Source organism: Sciurus carolinensis, unplaced genomic scaffold, assembly GCF_902686445.1.
Source record: "Sciurus carolinensis unplaced genomic scaffold, mSciCar1.2, whole genome shotgun sequence".
Classification (NCBI taxonomy): domain Eukaryota; kingdom Metazoa; phylum Chordata; class Mammalia; order Rodentia; family Sciuridae; genus Sciurus; species Sciurus carolinensis.
Genome location: NW_025920441.1, coordinates 67,242 through 85,596, shown reverse-complemented (window position 1 = coordinate 85,596; position 18,355 = coordinate 67,242).

The window sequence follows — 18,355 nt, the reverse complement described above, 5'->3', positions numbered from 1 at the left end:
AAAAGGGAACTCAAAACTGCTTGCCCCTCGCTGCCCCCTTTCAGCTTTGAAGCAGCCAGAATGATTGGTGCCCCTTTTCCTCACAGAAGAAAGGAGTTCCTAAAGCAAAAGGTGGAGGGGGGGATGAAGCCAGAATTAGGGACAGGCAGTTAGTGTAGAAATAGGGGAATGGGTCAAATCGAGGAAATGAAGGCAATGAAAGCCATCTGCCTCTGGAAGTTGGAATAGCTATTGTTAAGGGTCATGTAAGCACAGTGCAACTGATGGTGCTAAGGCAACAATACGAGAGAATACCGACTCAAGAGGATGAATATGCATGACACACAAATGAGCATGATTCCTCATTATGAACAACTGAAGGGGGGAATGTTGAGAACAAGGTGACATCTGTGCAGCCACGTTGTATGAACAAGACATTTCGGGAACTGGCCCGTAAAATCTCTACCCAGGGAAGGGCCCACAGGTACTACCCTTAAGAGACAATACAGGACAAACAGGACTACTGGGCCCCCGGGTGTCACTGCCCATGGCAACAATTGTGCAGGTATTTATCAGAGGTGGACTGGAAATAAAATACTTCTATTCCTGTGCTGCTTCCTTGCTTGTTTGCTTATTCCCTAGCTTATTGAGGAAAAAGAGATTGCCTGATTTTAGAGAAAGAGAGGCTTTCAGAGAAAGATAGGCTTTTCTTATAGAGAAAGTTTTAGAGAAAGAGAGGCTTCTACGCTTATCAGAGATCTATTTTTTCTTAGAGTTGCATCCCGCATGCTGTGAACTAGGTGATACCTATCTGAGGGCTAGCTGCTTCTTCTAGCTTCTTCTTCTCTCCACTAGCTGCTTCTGCTTACTGCTGCTCCTTGCCTTCTGCCTACTGCCCGCTTATATTCCCTCCAGGAGGTGGAGGGCGGGGCCACACCAGTTGAGATCAGGCAGAGGAACCAGCTGCCCTATCATGGCAAAGGTTAAAATGAGCAGGCCCGAGCAGAAGCACTTGGGAACACCTGTGCACGTGTTGTGTGCGTGGACTTAACTGAATATGGTCAATGAAAAAACACCTGGGTGTGCTTATATCAATCAACCTCCTCACTCCCAATGTGATCAAAACAACCGCCATCCCAGTGCATCCCAATGGCACAGCCCCCAACACCCGGGTTTATCAAGGTTGTTAAGAAATATCTGTCCAAGAAATGGGCAGCTGCCTGGAAACCTTATCTATCAAGGACAGGGAAGGTGGCCTAGACCTGACACATCTCCTGCATAGTTCACCCGATCCCTCCTCCCTTCCTTCCTCCAGGACCATTCAGTTTTGGCGGGACTCAATGATATTCAAATAAATTGGCAGGACCCAACCAAAAGAAAACAAATGTTTAGCTCTTCAAATGTTAACCAGTAATGTACAGGTCTTTGTATGTGAATGATTGGAAATTTCTTAAGTAGAGTGCTTTCTCATCCCTCAGGGCTGCTCCCCACCCAGTCATGGTAGTGGTCTGAGGGGCAGGTTGTAATAAAACCTTGTTGTGTGATTTGCATTGCCATGTGTGCACTTTGAGTTTCTGGGGATTGGTTGATATTGAACCAAAATAGTAGCTTAGAAGGGGAAACCAGATAAATGGAATGTGATGTGTCCCAATTCAAAGATCACTTAAGACCGGGCTCCACACTGCAAGCTCCACTGTGGTTAGCAATCACCACCCAATTCTCTGTGTGGCTGTTAGGCCTCTAGGCTAGTTTCCTGACTCTGAAGAAGTCCCAGGTTTTTCTTGTCCAGGGGTCAGAGGGCAAATCCACTGGTGCCAGTGCTAAGCTTGTTGACCCACAACCTCTCAGGCAGCCCTGGGTCCCAGTCTGTTCCACTGTACCTTGTGGGGGTGTGGAGAGCAGGGTGGTATCTGTGCTGCTAACTGTCTCAAGGACAAACAGGACTGCTGGGCCCCTGTGCTTACCAAGGTTGTTAAGAGATATTTGTCCGAGAAATGTGCGGTTGCCTGGAGACCTTATCCATCAAGGACGGGAGCGGGGCTTAGCCCCGACTCATCTCCTGCATAGTTCACCCCTTCCCTCCTCCCTTCTTCCACTAGGACCGTTCAGTTCTGGCAGGACCCAATGAGAATCAAATAGATTTGCCGGACCCAACCAGAGGAGGACTAATGTTTAGCTGTTCAAATGTTAACCAATTAAAATAACACTGTAAAACTGCTTGCCTTTCATTATAAAAACCCTGCTAACGAGGGCTCAGGGCCTCTCTTAGCGTCACTGGTTGAGGACGCAGAGGACCAGGTTCGAACTTGCTAATAAATGACTCTTTGCTGCTTTCATTGATCGTGGTCTCTGGTGGTCCTTGTGGGGTCTCGAGCCTTTGGGCACAACAGGGGCTGATAGCCTGCAGCAGGAGCCAGGGGAGAAGGTTATCAACATGAATTGAGCAGCCCCTTCTCCTGGCGTCCTTGGATCCCTGATACAAATTGTGCTCAGGGATCAGTAACATCCGTTTTTGTCCTGAAGGGAAGAGGGGAAAAATCTTTCCCTTAGGACACACCGCTGGCCTTGGGTATTGACATGCAAAAGAGTTCCTTGCTGGACACATGTGAACAAGAGGATTAAGAATTCCTTAGGCATTGTTTGGCTTGGTCATGATTGCTTGTCTGCATACATTTTCACAAAGTAGGACTGTAAGTGATCAAGTGTTGTAACTCAGAGAAGCCATCCCTATGCTGGCGATATAGACCATCGCTTAGAGTTCCTGCCTCGCATGCTCCAGGCCCGGGTTCAAGTCCCCAGCTGCTCTGCTAGATTGCAGAGTTAACAAACAAATGACACTGATTCTGAGTCTCCCGACCTTCCATCCTCTCACCTCTTATTTCTTTTCTCATCTACTCACAAAATTAATCAACACTGGAATACAGCACCATTTTCACATGCAAGCCATTTCCACTGACACATTTGAGTTTGCAGATGTGCTCCGAGAGCCTGGTGCTGCAAACTCACCTGCATTTCTTCAGAGTACTACTTCCACCACCTCACTCTAATCTCCTTAGGAGAGAGATCAACCATCTCTCATGAGTATGCTTATGGGAATCATTCTTCACCACCTTCTTACACTGCGCATCGTTCACCAGGTTTCAGTGGCAGAAAGTTCGAAATGACACCCGCACTTGTACCTGGAACTCTCCTGGTTTCTTGGACACACTCCCAAACTCACTGCCAATGAAGGGGACTTCCGCACCTGAGCACATTCCATGAGAATCTCAATGTCAAATGGAAAACCAAGAGGTGAACAAAAAAGACAGTTGCTCTTTTCCCTGGAGTTTCTCTGACACTTTTGTTTTACGTTGGCTTGCATGTGACTTCTTAATGAATCTTGGTAGGATTTGGGGCTGAATCGATGTTTGCCTCTATTGCTAGCATTCAGGGGTATTATGGGGGATTTACAACGCACTCTCCCAAAATCATTGGAGCTCCAGTGTCAAGAGGAATGGAGCCCATTTATAGACTCTTGTTAATATTGATGGACTTCCTCAAGAGATGCAGCAGAGAATTGGGTAAAGCAGAACAACAACTCGGGTTGTGAGTTGCTCTCATGTTTACCGGGGATCTAGGAATGAATGCATTGTGCTTTGGAGGGTTAAGAATGACACAAGAACCCCTCTTTCCAAGATGTCACACTGGAAGAAGAAATCAGTGACATTAGGCATATGGATTGTTGTCGGTGGAAGGAAACAAGTCAAGAAAGAAAATGCATCTGACAATTTGCGCATGCTTTGTGGTATGCTTTTCTACCCAGTAATTCTATTCAAAGGTGGGTTATTATGAAACCACTTGTCTTGATATTCAGGTTTTGCTGTCATAGAATCTTCGCAAGTGAATATTCATAGTCCTTTCAGGGATTAAATTTCTGAGATTGTGCTGCACTCTTCATTCAGAGAGCCAGGGATTTGTGTTGGATATCCCAGGATCAGCTGCTTTAAATTGGAGGTCTTAGGTAGGTGCTGTGATGTTGGGAAATCTTTGATCATGGTTCTTGTGTCAGAAAAATATAGGAATCAGCCTAGATATATTCGGCTGACCCTTGGGAGGAACAGAAAGAGACAGGAATTTGCAAGGGCATTGATGTACTTCCAACAAAATTAGGGTCAGCGTTCATGGCAGCAAACAGAATGAACGGGCAATAACTACTTCCTCTTTGTAGTGTATGATGAGGCAGAATATATGTCATGGAGTTGGCAGGCTGATCATGAACAATGATGAGTTTTATAGTGTCTCTTTTCCGAAATTGTTTTCCAGCATGACACTCTCCAGGATTTCTTGCCTCCCAAATGTCCTTACTCTCCCCTTTCCAATATTCAGCTTGGAAGATTTCTCTGTTCCAATTTCAGCACGGTCTATGTTCAAACCTGGTGTTAAGCCCTGTGATCCTGTGCTCATCGTGCCATCACCAGGCTGATATTTTATTCCATGGTTTGTAGTATGCTCCCTGCAGGGGTTAGTTAGATGACTCCTGGCAATATCCCACAGGCCCTTGTGACAGAGGGGCATTTGTCTGGTCAAGAAGACGAACCATTGTGCCAATGCAGATTGCCAAGATATTTCTGCATCATGAGACAGTTTGTCGAGCCCCTGTAAAAATCCCAGGAGGTAGTTTCTGGGTGCAACAGAATCGTAATGCAGCAGCCAATCTGGTGGAGCCTGGCAGTTGGAGTGAGCACAGAACTACTCATCTATCTTGCCATGTCCCTTCTGTCCTCCGTCCAACATGCTGAGTGAATGACTCCCTCCTTTCTTCATGAGCCACCAGAGGAGTCCAACACCTTCACGTGGAACACACACATCCCATGTTTCAGCTGTCTCCTTTGCAGTTTTCTACGTTAGTGGTGGAAACCCGACAGATGGAATGCGATCTCTCCCAATTCAGTGATCACATAAGCCCTGACGCTGCACTGCATGCTCTGGTGAGGTGAGCGCTCACCACCCATCTCTCTGTGTGGCTGCTAGGCCTCTAGGCTAGTTTCCTGATTCCGAAGAGAAGCCAGTCATTTACAGTCCTTGAGGTGTGGGGTCGTATGGCAAATGCACTGGTGCCGGTGGTCAGTTTGTTGAGCCACATCTTCGCAGGCACCCCTCAGTCCCAGCCTGTTCCACTGGACCTTGTGGGGGTTAATAGCCTGCAGTAGAACCAGGTGAGCAGACTTTCAGTATGAACGGTGGGGCCAATGGAGCACAGCACCACCTAGCAGACCTGGGTGGAAATGCGAGCTGTTAGGTTTCAGTGGAACCCTGGTCCTGCCGGGATATGGGGGATTTATCACACACGGGGATGAATACCGCTTACAACCTGGTTTCTGGTTGACCAGGCAACAATAATAAAATCATTTCTTTATAAACACAAGACCCTGGCACCCGCTCCCTTCATCTGTCCTCTTACCCTCACAGCTGGGCCAGTGCTTGTCTTGAATGTGGGCTTGAAGCAGCCAGGAGCTGAATGTTCTCTGGTTGCCATGGGATCCGTGATGCCACCGTGTTCTCAGGCCACTCCTCTGTGACCTCAGATGGAATCTGGGGTGCAGGAGCCATGTCACGTGAGCCCGTCTTCAAAGTTCATGTTGCCCAAGGCTTCACGAACCCTCAGAGTGTGCAACCAACTGCCTTCTCCTACCGGAGCCTAGAAGCCCCGCATCTTTCATAACCTAGCTGCCCAGAGCCTGGTCCCTCCCCTTTGATTAGAGGACTTCTCTCATGAATCTATCTCATATCACAGGAGAACTGGTAAGCAATTGATGCGTTTTTCTGACTGGAAGTGAATGCACCTGAATGAATGTAGGATCAAGGATATGACTTTCAGCCACGATCTTTCTGTAATGAATCTTGAGAGTAATAACTGAAAACGTAAGGAGCAGAAAATTGAAACGGGATGAGGAAAGTTTACTTTTTGCAACCACATTTCGCTTCTGGGACCCCAGACTCCATGAGCCATCAACACTTGCCTTTGCATTGTTATATCTCACAACAGCATCTGGCTAAATTGCTGAAGCACCCACTCACTGAGGGAAACAGGCATAGCACAGTAGGAAAATCTTCCTCTGCCTCACCCTTTCCTGAGATGATGGGCGAGATCCACCACCAAAACTGGCTTGTCCATTATGCAGAGGTCTCTGCTGTTTAGAATTTTTCAAAAGAAAATGACCAAGGGAACAATATTTAAAAAATAGGATCGAGGAATTAATCAGTAGATTGTGAATATATTGGCTAGTGTTTCATATGTGAATGATCCCAAAGTCTCCATTCGTAGTCACCAATTGAGCATATTCTCATTCACACATAGTCTTTCTGCTGCACCTTCTGCTGGAGTCCTTGGATCCCTGATACAAATTTGTGCTCAGAGATGCGTTACATCCAATTTCCTCCTTAAGGGAAGAGGGGAAAAATCTGTCCTTCTGGACACTCTGCTGCTCTTGGGAATTGACATGCAAAAGAGTTCCTTCCTCGATTGTTATGAACAAGAGGATTAAGAATTCCTTAGACATTGTTTGGCTCGGTCATGATTGCATCTCTGCATACTTTTTCACCTATGAGGACTCTAAGTGATCAAGTGTAGTTACTCAGAGCAGACGTTCATGTACTGGTGTTAGAGACCTTCACGTAGAGTGCCTGCCTCCCATGCTGGAGACCAGGGTTCCAGACCGCAGCACTGTTAGTTCAGGGAAATTACAAACAGACAAATGAGACCGAATCGGTGACTCCCAATCCTCCATCCTCTCACTTCTTACTTTCGTTTCTCCTCTCCTCACAAATGAATAAAACTGGAAAACAGCAACAGTTTCACGTGCGACCCATTCCACTGACACCATTCAGTTTGCAAATTTGCTCCAAGAGAGCAGTGCTGCACACTCACTGGCCTTCTTCAGAGTACTACTTCCAAGACCTTGCTCTACTCTCCTTAGGACAGCGATCACGGCTCGCTCAGGACAATGCTTTATGCAATAATTCATCACCACCTTCCTCCCCTGTGCATTCTTCACCAGGTTTCAGGTGGCTGAAATTCAAAATGACAACGCACTTACACCTGACCTCTTGCAGGCCTTTTTGGATATACTCTCATACCCTCTGACAATGAAGGTGTCTTCCACACCTAGAGCACTTTCCACGTGAACCTCAATGTAAACTGGAAACCAAGGTGAACACAAAAGACTAGCTTGCTCTTTTCTCTGGAGTTTCTCTGACAGTTTGGCTTTGCAGTGGCTTGCCTTGTGACTTCTTGATGAATAATGGTAGGATTTGAGGCTGCATTGCATGTGAGCTTCTACTGGTAGGATTCAGGACTATCATGGGGTTTTACAACCTACTCTCCCAATATTATTGGAGCTCCAGTGTCAAGAGGAATGGCAGCTCTTTTAGGCACTCTTGTTAATTTTGATGGACCTCCTCCAGAGATGCAGCCTAGAATTGGTTGAAGCACAAAAAGTACTCGGAGTGTGATTTGCTCTCATAGTTTATCGGGGATCTGGGAATGAGTGCATTGTGCCTGGAGGGTAAGGAATGACACAAAACACCTTTTTCCAAGACCTCACACCGGAGGGAGCAAACAAGAGACATTAGGCATACAGCATGTGGGTGGTGGTAGAAGCATGTCAGAATAGAAAGTGATTTGACACTTTCCAATTGCTTGAGGTATGCTTTTTCTTCACAGTAGTTGTATTAAAGTGTTGGTTATCATGGAACCACTTCTGGTTTGACATTCATGTTTTGCGATGTAGGGTTTTCACACTTGAATTTTCATAGTCCTTTGGGGGATTACTTTTCTGACATTGTGGTGAACTCTTCATTCAGAGAGCCAGGGATTAGGGTTGAATATTCCGGGATCAGCTGGTTAAAATTGGAGGTCTTGGTGTGGGAGCTGTGATGTTAGTAAAGCCTTTACTCATGGTTCTCCTGCCAGAAATATATAGGAATCAGTATATGTATATTTGACTCTCCGTTGGGATCAACAGAAAGAGACAGGACTTTCAGGGGCTCTGATGTACTTGCAATGACATTAGGGTTGGTGTTCATGGTTGCATACAGAATGAACAGACACTAACTACTTTCTGTATTAGTAGTGTATGATGAGGCGGTATATATATCGAGGAATTTGTGGGTTGAACATGAACAATGTCGAGTTTCATAGTCTCTTCTCTGAAGATGTTTTCCAGGAAGACCCTCTGCAGCTTTTCTCACCCCCCAAATGTCCTTACTCTCCCCTTTTGAAAATTCAGTATGGAATCTCTACACCATTCCACTTTCAGAAGTGTCTATGTTCAAAGCTGATGTTTTGCCCTGTGAATCTGTGCTCATCATGCCACCGCCAGGCTTTTATTTTATTCACAGGCTTGTAGGCTCCTTCCTCCCGAGGCTGGTTAGATGATTCCTGACAATATCTCACAGACCCTTGGGACTGAGAGGCATTTTTCTGGTCAAGAAGATGAACCATTGTGTGAATGCCGAATGGCAAGACATTTCTGCATCTTGAGTTGGTTTGACGGGCCGCTGGAAAAATCCCACCAGGTAAGTTTTAGGGTGCAACAGAGTTGTAATGCAGCAGCCAAGCAGGTGGGGCCTGGCAGTTGGAGTGAGCACAGAACTACTCTCCTTTCTAATCAGGTCCATTCTGTCCTCCATCCAACATGCTGAGTGAATGACTCCCTCCTTTCTTCATGAGCCACCAGAGGAGTCAAACACCTTCACAAGGAACACACACATCCCATGTTTCAGCTGTCTCCTTTGCAGATTTGTACGTTAGTAGGGGAAACCCGACAGATGGAATGTGATGTGTCCCAATTCAATGACCACTTAAGCCCTGACGCTGCACTGCATGCTCTGGTGAGGTGAGCGCTCACCACCCATCTCTCTGTGTGGCTGCTAGGCCAGTAGGCTAGTTTCCTGATTCTGAAGAGAAGCCAGACATTTACAGTCCTTGAGGAGTCATTTCGTAGGGCAAATGCACTGGTGCCGGTGGTCAGCTTGTTGAGCCACGTCTTTGCAGACACCCCTCTGTCCCAGCCTGTTCCACTGGACCTTGTGGGGGCTAATAGACTGCAGTAGAACCAGGTGAGCCGACTCTCAGTATGAATGGTGGGGCCAGTGGAACACAGCACCACCTAGCTTGCCTGGTGTAAATGCGAGCTCTCAGGCTTCACTGAAAACCCTGGTTCTGCTAAAATTTGGAGGGATATATCTCCCATGGGTCTACATAGTGCATACAGCCTGATTTCTAGTTGACTATTCAACAAGGATAGAATCATTTCCTGAAAAACAAAAGACCCTGGCACTTGCTCCCATCGTCTGTCCTCTTATACTCACGGTTGAGCCAGTGCTTTTCTTGAATGTGGGCTTGAAGCAGCCAGGAGCAGAATGGTCTCTGATTGCCATGTCACCACCATGTTCTCGGGCTGCTCCTCTGAGACCTCAGGTGGAATCTGGCATGCCGATGCCATGTCTCGTGAGCAAGTCTTGAAAATTCATGTTGTCCAAGGCTTCACAAACTCACTGGGGAGTGTAACCTAGTGCCTTCTCCTACCTCAGACTAGAAGTCCTCCACCCTTCACAACCTAGTTGCCCAGAACCTGCTCCCTCCCCTTTGATTAGAGGACTTCTCCCATGAATATTTCTCATATCACAAGAGAACTGCTAATCAATTGATGCATTTCTCGGAGTGGAAGTGAATGCACCTGAATGAATGGAGCATGAAGGATATGACTTACAGTCAGGATCTCTTTTTAATGAATCTTGAGGGTAATAACTGAAAATATAAGGAGCCGAAAATTGAAACTGGATGAGGAATGTTTTCTTTTTTCCACCACGTTTCGCTTCTGTGACCCCAGACCCCATGAACCATCAACACTTGCCTTTGCCTTGTTATATCTCACAACAGCATCCGGCTAAATTGCTGAAGCACCCACTCACTGAGGGAAACAGGCATTGAACAGTAGGAAAATCTTCCTGTTCCTCACCCTTTCCTGAGATGATGTGCAAGATCCATCACCCAAACTGGCTTGTCCATTATGCAGAGATCTCTGCTGTTTAGAATTTTTTAAAAGAAAATGACCAACGGAACAATATTTAAAAATTGGATGGAGGAATGAATCAGTGGATTGTGAATATATTGGCTAGTGTTTCATATGTGAATGATCCCAAAGTCTCCATTTGTAGTCACCAATTGAGTATATTCTCAATCCCACAGAGTCCTTCTGCTGCCCCTGCTTCTGGCGTCCTTGGATCCCTGATACAAATTTGTGCTCAGAGATGAGTTACATCCATTTTCCCCCTTAAGCAAAGAGGGGAAAAATCTGTCCCTCAGGACACACCGCAGCTCTTGGGAACTGACATGCAAAAGAGTCCTTGCTGGATTATAATGAACAAGTGTATTACGAATTCCTTACACATTGTTTGGCTTGGTCATGATTGCTTCTCTGCATACTTTTTCACCAATTGTGACTGTAAGAGATCAAGTGTAGTAACTCAGAGCAGAAGTTTGTGCACTGGCATTATAGCCCATCACGTAGATCCCCTGCTTCCCATGCTTGAAACCAGGATTCGAGACCCCAGCAGCACTGGTAGTTCAGGCAAATTACAAACAGACAAATGAGACTGAATTGGGAATTCCCAACTCTCCATCCTCTCACCTCTTACTTTTCTTTTCTCCTCGCCTCACAAATGAATCAGCACTGGAAAACAGCAACAGTTTCACCTGCAACCCATTTCCACGGACACCTTTGGGTTTGCAAATGTGCTCCAAGAGAGCAGTGCTGCACGCTCACTGCCATTTCTTCAGAAAACTACTTCCAACACCTCACTCTACTGCCCTTAGATAGACATCTCGGGTCTCTCATGAGAATGCTTATGGGAATAATTCTTCACCACCTTTCTCCCCTGTGCATTCTTCACCAGGTTTGGGTGGCAGGAATTTCAAAATGACAACTGCACTTACACCTGGGTCTCTCCAGGCTTTTTGGATATACTCCCATACCCTCTGCCAATGAAGGGAGCTTCAACACCTGAGCACTTTCCATGTGAACCTCAATGAAAACTGGAAAACCAAGTGGTGAACACAAAAGACAGCCGCTCTTGTCCTTGGAGTTTCTCTGACAGTTTGGCTTTGCAGTGGCTTTCTTGTGACTTCTTGATGAATAATGGTAGGCTTGATACTGATTTGATGTGTACCTCTACTGGTAGGTTTCAGGACTATCATGGGGTTTTACAACCTACTCTCCCAGTATCATTGGTGCTCCAGTGTCAAGAGGAATGGAGCCCCTTTATGCAATCTTGTTAATTTTGATGGACCTCCTCAAGAGATGCAACCTACATTTGGGTGAAGCATAACAAGTACTCAGGGTGTGAGTTGCTCTCATGTTTACCAGGGATCTAGGAATGAATGCATTGTTCTTTGGAGCACAAGATATGACAAAAAACACCTCTTTCCAAGATCTCACACCGGAAGGAGGAAACAAGAGATATTAGGCAAGCAGCATGTGGGCGGGTTAGAAGCATGTCAGAAAACAAAGTGGATTTGACACTTTGCAAATGCTTGAGGTATGCTTTTTCTTCTCAAGGGTTCTATTAAAGTGTTGGTTATCATGGAACCAGTTCTGGTTTGATATTCATGTTTTGCGATGTAGGTTCTTCACACTTGAATATTCATAGTCTTTTGGGAGATTACTTTTCTGAGATTGTGGTGCACTCTTCATTCAGAAAGCCAGGGATTAGGGTTACATATTTCAGGATCAGCTGGTTTAAATTGTAGGTCTTTGTGTGGGAGCTGTGATGTTAGGAAAGCCTTTGTTCATGGTTCTGGTGCCAGAAAAATATAGGAATCAGTATAGGTATATTCAACAGTCAGTTGGGAGCAACAGAAAGAGACAGGACATTTCTGGGCACTGATGTACTTGCAATGACATTAGGGTTGTTGTTCATGGTTGCATACAGAATGAACAGACAATAACTACTTTCTGTATTAGTAGTGTATGATTAGGCTGTATATATATATCAAGGTATTTGTGGGTTGAACAAGAACAATGTCGAGTTTTATAGTCTCTTCTCTGAAGAAGTTTTCCAGGAAGACCCTCTGCAGGCTTTCTAACCCCCCAAATGTCCTTACTCTCCCCTTTTGAAAATTCAGTTTGGAAGCTCTGCACCATTCCACTTTCAGAAGGGTCTATGTTCAAAGGCAGTGTTATGCCCTGTGAAACTGTGCTCATCATGCCATCATCAGGTTTTTATTTCATTCACGGGCTTGTAGGCTGCTCCCTCCCGGGGCTGGTTAGATGATTCCTGACAATATCTCACAGACCCTTGGGACTGAGGGCCATTTCTCTGGTGAAGAGACCTACCATTGGGTGAATGCAGATTGGCCAGACTTTTCTGCATCTTGAGTTGGTTTGATGGGCCACTGGAAAAATCCCACCAGGTAAGTTTCTGGGTGCAACAGAATCGTAATGCAGCAGCCAAGCGGGTGGGGCCTGGCAGTTGGAGTGAGCACAGAACTACTCTCCTTTCTTGTCAGGACCGTTCTGTCCTCCGTCCAACATGCTGAGTGAATGACTCCCTCCATTTTTCATGAGCCACCAGAGGAGACAAACACCTTCACGTGGAACACACACATCCCATGTTTCAGCTGTCTCCTTTGCAGATTTGTACGTTAGTATGGGAAACCGGACAGATGGAATGTGATGTGTCCCAATTCAATGATCACTTAAGCCCCGATGCTGCACTGCATGCTCTGCTTTGGTGAGCGCTCACCACCCATCTCTCTGTGTGGCTGCTAGGCCTCTAGGCTAGTTTCCTGAATCTGAAGAGAAGCCGGGCATTTACAGTCCTTGAGGAGTGGGGTCGTAGGGCAAATGCACTGGTGCCGGTGGTCAGCTTGTTGAGCCACATCTTCGCAGGCACCCCTCGGTCCCAGCCTGTTCCACTGGACCTTGTGGGGGCTAATAGCCTGCAGTAGAACCAGGTGAGCGGGCTCTCAGTATGAATGGTGGGGCCAGTGGAGCACAGCGCCACCTAGCGGGCCTGGGTCGAAGTGCGAGCTGTCAGGCTTCAGTGGGAACCCTGGGCCTGCCTGGATATGGAGGGATTTATCGCCCATGGGGCTGCATACCTCTTACACCCTGTTTCTGGTTGACCAGGCAACAAGGATAGAATCATTTCTTTCAAAACACAAGACCCAGGCACCCGGACCCTTCGTCTCTCATCTTACCCTCACATCTGAGCCGGTGCTGGTCTTGAATGTGAGCTTGAAGCAGACAGGAGCTGAATGTTCTCTGGTTGCCATGGTATCCGTGATGCCACCTTGTTCTCAGGCCACTCCTCTGTGACCTCAGGTGGAATCTGGGGTGCTGGCGCCATGTCACCTGAGCCAGTCTTCAAAGTTCATTTGACCAAGGCTATAGAAACTCTCTGGGGAGAGCCACCAAGTTTTTTTTATACAGGAGCTTAGAAGCCCCACGCCCTTCACAACCTAGCTGCCTAAAGCCTTCTCCCTCCTCTTTGATTAGAGGAGTTCTCCCATGAATATTTCTCATGTCACAGGAGTAGTGGTAAGCAATTGATGCTATTTTCTGAGTGGAAGTGAATGCACCTGAATGAATGTGGGATCAAGGATATGACTTTCAGCCACGATCTCTCTGTACTGAATCTTGAGAGTAATAACTGAAAACATAATGAACAGAGAATTGAAGTTGGATGAGGAATGTTTTCTTTTTGAAACCACCTTTGGCTTCTAGTACCCCAGAGCCCAAGAGACATCATAACTTGCCTTTTCCTTCTATATATCTCAACAGCATCCAGCTAAACTGCTGAAGCACACGCTCTCTTAGGGAATTAAGTCTAGCACAGGAGGAACAACTTCCTCTGACTCCCTTTTTCCTGAGATGATATGCAAGATCCATCACCAAATCTGTCTTGTCCATTATGCACAAGTCTCTGCTGTTTAGCATTTTTCAAAAGAAAATGACAAAAGGAAAAATAAGACAAAAGTAGTATAGAGCAATTAATCAGTAGATTGTGAATATATTGGCTAGAGTTGCATGTGTGAATGATCCTCAAAATCTCCATTCATAGGCCCCAATTGAGCATATTCTTAATCCCACATAGTCCTGCCTCTGCCCCGACTCTTATCGTGTTTGATCCCTAATAAAATTTTGTGCTCAGAGATCAGTTACATCCATTTTCCTCCTTAGGTGAAGAGGGGAAAACGTTTCCCTTAGGACACACTGATGGTCTTGGGTATTGACGTGCAAAAGAGTTCTTTGCTGGATTTTTGTGAACAAAAGAATTAAGAATACCTCAGGCATTGTTTGGCTTGGTCATGATTACTCTTCAGCATACATTTTCACAAATTAGGACTGTAAGTGATCAAGTGTTCTAACTCAGAGGTTCCCTTCTTGTGCTGGCGATATTGCTCAATACATAGAGTGCCTGCCAAGCATGCTCAAGGTCCGAGTTCGAGTCTTCAGTAGTCTTAATTTGTGGAAATAATAAACACACAACTGAGACCAGTTTGGAGGCTCCCAACTTTCCATCTCACCTCTTACTTTTCTTCTCTCCCCTCGTAACAAAATGAATCAACACTGGAAATCAGCACCAGTTTCACATGCAACTCATTTCCACTTACACATTTCAGTTTGCAAATGTGCTTCAAGGGATTAGTGCTGCACATTCACCTGGATTTCTTCAGAGTACTACTTCCACGACCTCACTCTACTCTCCTTAGGACAGAGATCACGGGTCTCTCATGAGTATGCTTTTGCGAATAATTATTCACCACCTTCTGCCACAGCGAATTCTTCATCAGGTTTCCGTGGCAGGAAATTCAAAACGACAACTGCACTTGTACCTGGAACTCTCCAGGTTTATCAGACACACCCCCATGTTCTCTACCAATGAAGGAGACTTCCACAACTGAGCTCATTCCATGTGAACCACAATGTGAACTGGGAAACAAGAGGTGAACACAAAAGACAGCCGCTCTGGTCCCTGGAGTTTCTCTTACTGTTATGCTTTGCAGTGTCTTGCATGTGATTTCTTGATGAATAGTGGTAGGACATGGGGCTGAATTGATGTTAGCCTCTATTGGTAGCATTCAGTAGGATCATGAGGGATTTACAACACACTCTCCCAATATCATTTGAGCTCCCATGTGAAGAGGAATGGAGCCGGTTTGTAGACTCTTGTTAATATTGATGGACCTCCTCAAGAGATGCAGTGTGGAATTAGGTGAAGCATAACAACAACTCGGGTTGTGAATGGCTCTCATGTTTACCAGGGATCTGGGAATGAATGCATTGTGCTTTTGGAAGTAAGGAATGACAGAAGAACCACACATTAAAAGAACTCACACCTGAAAAAGGAAATCAGAACTATTAGGCATATGGCATGTTGGAGGTAGATAGAAAAAAGTCAAGAGAGAAAACAGATTTGACAATTTGCAGATGCTTCAGGTATGCTTTTCCTTCTCAGTAATTCTATTAAAATGTTGGCTTTTATGGAACCACTTCTGGTTTGATATTCAGGTTTTGCTGATATAGGGTTTTCACACCAGAATATTTGTAGAAGTTTTGGGGATTAAATTTCTGAGATTGTGGTTCACTCTTCATTCAGAGAGCCTGGGATTATGTTGCATATCCCAGGATAAGCTGGTTTAAATTGTAGGTCATAGGGTAGGTGCAGTGATGTTAGGAAACCTTTGCTCATGGTTCTTGTGGCATAAATACAGAAATCAGTATATGTATGTTCCACTCTCCATTGGTAGCAACAGAAAGAGACAGGAATTTGCAAGGCCATTGATGTATTTTCAACGAAATTAGGGTCAGTGTTCAGGTTGCATACAGAATGAACTGGCAATAACTACTTCCTGTATTTGTAGTGTATGGCGAGGCTGAATATATTTCATGGAGTTTGTAGGTTGACCATGAAAAATGACAAGTTTTATAGTGTCTCTTCTCCAAAGTTGTTTTCCCTCCTGCATTTCTTTCCCCCCAAATGTCCTTACTCTCCACTTTTGAGTATTCAGCTTGCAAGCTTTGTACCATTCCATTTTCAGCATGGTCTATGTTCAAAGCTGGTGTTATGCCCTGTGAAACTGTGCTCATCATGCCATCACCAGACTTTTACTTCATTCCCCGGCTTGTGGTCTGCTGCCACTCGGGGCTGGGTAGATGACTCCTGGAAATATCCCATAGGCCGTTGGGATAGAGGGGCTTTTGTCTGGTCAAGAAGATGAACCATTGTGTGAATGAAGATTGGCAAGATATTTCTGCATCTTGAGGTGATTTGACGTGATCCTGGAAAAATCACAGCCAGTAAGTTTCTGGGTACAGCCTAGTCATAATGCAGCAGCCAAGGAGTAGTGGCCTGGCGTTTGTAGTGAGCACAGAACAATATTCCTTGCTTGTCAGAATCGTGTTGTCCTCCGGTCAATATGCTGATTGAATGACTCCCTCATATCTTCAGAGCCACCAGAGGAGCTACACACCATCACTTCAAACACAGACATCCCATGTTCCAAGTGACTCTGATCCAGACTTTGTATGTTAGGAGGAGAAACTCGACAGATGGAAGGTGATGTGTCCCAATTCAATGATCACTTAAGCCACGGAGCTGCACTGTTTGCTCCACTGAGCTGAGCGCTCACCATTCATCTCTCTGTGTGGCTGCAAGGCCTCTAGACTTGTTTCCTGACTCTGAAGAAGACCCGGGTTTTCCCAGTCTTGGAACAGTGGGGTCGGAGGGGAAATCCAGTGGTGCCGATGCTATGCTTGTTGAGCCATGTCTTCTCAGGCACCCCTCGGTCCCAGTCTATTGCACTAGACCTTGCGGGGGCTACTAGCCTGCAGCAGGAGCCAGGTGAGCAGGCTGTCAGTATGAAAGGTACGGCTAACGGAGCACAGCATCACCTAGGGGACCTGGGTGGAAGTGCGAGCTGTCAGGCTTCAGTGGGAACCCTTGTCCTGCCTGGACATGGAGAGATTTATCGCCCACGGGGCTGCATACCGCTTACAGCCTGGTTTTTCATTGACCAACCAACAAAGATAGAATCATTTCTTTAAAAACGCAAGACCCTGACACCCGCTCCCTTGGTCTAGACTTTTAGCCTCTCAGCTGAGACGGTGCTTGTCTTGAATGTCAGCTTAAAGGGGACAGGAGTGCAATTGCTCTGGAGGCCATGGGAACCATGATTCCACCGTGTTCTCAGGCCGCGTCTCTGTGACCTCAGGTAGAATCTGTGGAGCAAGTGCCATGTTCCGTGAGAGAGTCATCAAAGATCATGTTGCCCAAGTCTTCACAAACCCTCTCTGGAATGCAGCCAAGTGCATTCTTCTACCAGAACCTAGAAACCAGGCCCTTCACAACTTAGCTGACCAATGCCTGATAACTCCCCTTTGATTAGAGGAGTTTTCACATAAATGGTTCTCATGTCACAGGAGACTGGTAAGCAATAGATGCATTATACTAAGTGGATTTGAATGCACCTGAATGAATGTAGGACCGACAATATGACTTACAGCCACTATCAGTCTGTAATGAATGTTGAGAGTAATAACATAAATCATAACGAGCAGAAAATTGACATTGGATGAGGAATGTTTTCTTTTTCCCACCACCTTTTGCTTCTGGGACCTCAGACCCCATGACCATCAACACTTGACTTTGCCTTTTATATTTCACAACCACATCTGGCTGAATTGCTGAAGCGCTCCCTTTCTTAGGGAAACAGGCATAGCACAGGAGGAACAACCTCTTTCTCACTCTTTCCTGAGATGATGGGCAAGATCCACCACCAAAACTGGGTTGTCCATTATGCACAGGTCTCTGCTGTTTAGAATTTTTCAAAAGAAAATGACAAATGGAACAATATTAAAAAAATAGGATCGAGGAATTAATCAGTAGATTGTGAATATATTGGTTAGGATTGCATATGTGAATGATCCCAAAATCTCCATTTGTAGTCACCAATTGAGGATATTCTCAATCCCACACAGTCCTGCCTCTGCCCCTGCTCCTGGCGTCCTTGGATCCCTGATACAAATTTGTACTCAGAGATGAGTTACATCTGTTTTCTTCCTTAAGCGAAGAGGGGAAAAATCTGTCCCTTAGGACACACGCTGGTCTTGGGAATTGACATGCAAGAGTTCCTTGCTGGATGTTCGTGAACAAGAGGATTAAGACTTACTTTGGCATTGTTTGGCTTGGTCATGATTGCTTGTTTGCATACTTTTTCACCAATTAGGACTGTAAGTGATCAAGTGTAGTAACTCAGAGCAGACATTACTGTACTTGCTATATAGCTCATTACGTTGAGAGCCTGCCTCCCATGCTAGAGACCAGGGTT